We start from the raw sequence: 2,510 nt of genomic DNA on the forward strand, positions 1-2,510 counted from the left end.
TAATCACAGAACTGAGTAATTTCAAACAACGAAGATGAAATAAACTGTGGTTTTCAAATATACAAAGTGTGTCTACCTTGCAATGTACACTTTACATAAACAATTACATTTTTAAAGTATACATTTTAGAGTTTGCAAATATTTTTAATAGAAACTTTTAACTAAGGATTTTCTTTTACAAAGAATTATTTTCCTTAAATTAAACCAAACATATTTACTGTCAGGGTCTGTGTAGGCAGACCGTGGGGAGATGGGGAAATAGGACCCAAACGCCGGACTCTACAGTGCAGCAGTGTTTATTTACAAGGTGGTGAAGTAAACAACAGTAAATCCCCAGTTTCCCAGACTCCCGTGTAGTGTCTTCTTCCCAAAAGTCTCCGTGTAGTGCTCTCTGCCCCAGTGTCCCTGCACTCCTCGTGCTCACTGCTCCTTCTCGTCCCACACTCCTCCTGAGGGGACAACAATAGAGACAGCCATTACACACTTATTCCAGCAGGCATACACTCACACTTGACTGTGCTTGAAGACTGACGTGTAGTCAAACGCAATAATCCAGCGTCGGTGGAAGCTCCATCGCTCATCTAAATAGCTTCCCCGACGAGCCCAGATGAGGAGCAGGTGTGCGGCAAGGACCTCGGGTGTGGCCAGCCCTCAAGTCAGGCCACGCCCCCAGGGCTGAAGGTGCCTGTAACTTGGCCACAGAAGAAAGGCAACACACACACACATACCTGCCTACACACAGATGCGCACAGGGGCAGTGCAGAGAACACACCAAATAATAATAGTAATGACAAAAATAATAACAATAATAATAATAATAATAATAATAATGATAATACTAATAACAAAAATAGTCATAGTCCCCACTGCCCACGGACCCCGAGTCCCCAGAGCCGGATCCGTGACATTTACACTAGTTTTAAGATTTAACCAAGGATTTGGGATAGCTATTTTTAGTATTAATTAACATAAATATGTGGGAAACACTATCGACATAAACAATTTGTTCAAACTTAAACATTCCTTAATATCAATATAATTTTTTAAACTTAAATGCAGTAACTATTTCCCAATGCATAAATACACACAATTGAGCTTCCATAGGTCCCAAACATATAAGCAGAAAATATGAGTCCAAGAGCTTACCGATAGCCCGTCTAGCTCAAAGTCTTCCTCACAGTGCAAAGTGAATTGTGCCTTGTTTGCTGTCCTCTCAGTATGTCGCACACGGGTCAAATGACTGCTGCATGCATTTTAAGGCTTACTAGGCACGCCCGCCCTTGATTGCTCTAATTCAGCTCACCTGGCGGAGCGGTGCACACCAGGCCGTGCTTAGTTGTAGATTGCACACAAGGTCCAATCAGCAGCAGCACAGAGCAGGTAGTGGGCAGGAGGAGGAAGAGAAGAGCAACAGCCACACCTACTAGGTCAGCGCAACACCTCCCACTCGATCTTTGCTCAGCACTGCCTGGAAAGATCGCACTTAGGTGGGCTGGTCCCTGGCTTGTTCTTCCACCGGTAAAAGGACCACAAGACCCCGGATGTCCCGATGCAAAATGGTACTCAGCTCAGGACTTCTGGTAGCGGATTTTGGACTCTGGACTGCAATGCTGGAACTTGGAGAGACCCTCACATGCACATCTCGAACGATCCCTCTGGAATCAGGATTCACGCTGATGACTTTTGAGAGTCTGAACTGCCCTCTCAGGGCATTTTGGTCGCAGAGCCAAACTATGTCTCCAACAGCAATGTTTCTCTCTGCAGTATGCCACTTACTGCGGATGAACAGGTTTGGTCCAGCGAGTTGGCTCCAAGACTTCCAGAAGTTGCTGACTATGGTTTGTACTTCTTTAAGCCTTTTGAAAGGATAATTTGTGAAGTCAATGGTTTTGAAGTCACCACTTTGTGAGGCTCGACCAAGCAACAGATTATTCGGCGTGATGTAGTCAATGCGATCTTCTTGGCTCTGAATTCTGGCATCAATGGGTCTCTCATTTGCAAGGTTGGCAGCTAGCTGGAGTGCTGTCAGAAACTCACTGAAGGTAAGAGCCTCCACATTGCCAAGTGTATGAAGAGCTCTCTTTGTAACTCTGACAGCGGCTTCGGCGGCCCCGTTTCGGTGAGGCGAGTCAGCGGGAAGAATCTTCCATGCCCAGGTGGTCTCATTTTTGGCAGAGTATTCTTCAAGCGACTCCTTGTTTTGTTGTCTCAGGTAAGCATACATTTCTTTTAATACAGGTTTGGCGCCGACAAAGTTTGTGCCAGGATCTGACCAGATTTTTCGGGGATGGCCTCGGACAGAAGTGAACCTCTGGTAGGCAAGCAGAAAGCTCTCTGTTGATAGTGTGCTTGCTAGTTCGACATGAATGGCTCGGCTTGCCATACAGCAAAACACAACTCCCCAAACTTTCATGGTCACTCTTCTCTTGACATCATCCCTCACGTGATAGGGTCCAAACAGGTCGACAGATGTGAATTCGAATGGTGCAGCAGGATTTGACCTCTCTTCA

General features: G+C 45.7%; 1 long non-coding RNA gene across 1 annotated transcript; it reads right to left on the reverse strand.

Moving 5' to 3' along the window:
* Positions 1-280: 280 nt before the first annotated feature.
* On the reverse strand, positions 281-728 carry LOC134632588 (uncharacterized). The gene is made up of 2 exons (XR_010094543.1): positions 533-728; positions 281-449 (listed from the first exon to the last, which is right to left on the reverse strand). It is a non-coding gene; the product is annotated as an uncharacterized LOC134632588 (long non-coding RNA).
* Positions 729-2,510: the final 1,782 nt, after the last annotated feature.

This window comes from Pelmatolapia mariae, linkage group LG8 (assembly GCF_036321145.2).
Source record: "Pelmatolapia mariae isolate MD_Pm_ZW linkage group LG8, Pm_UMD_F_2, whole genome shotgun sequence".
In the NCBI taxonomy this organism is placed as follows: domain Eukaryota; kingdom Metazoa; phylum Chordata; class Actinopteri; order Cichliformes; family Cichlidae; genus Pelmatolapia; species Pelmatolapia mariae.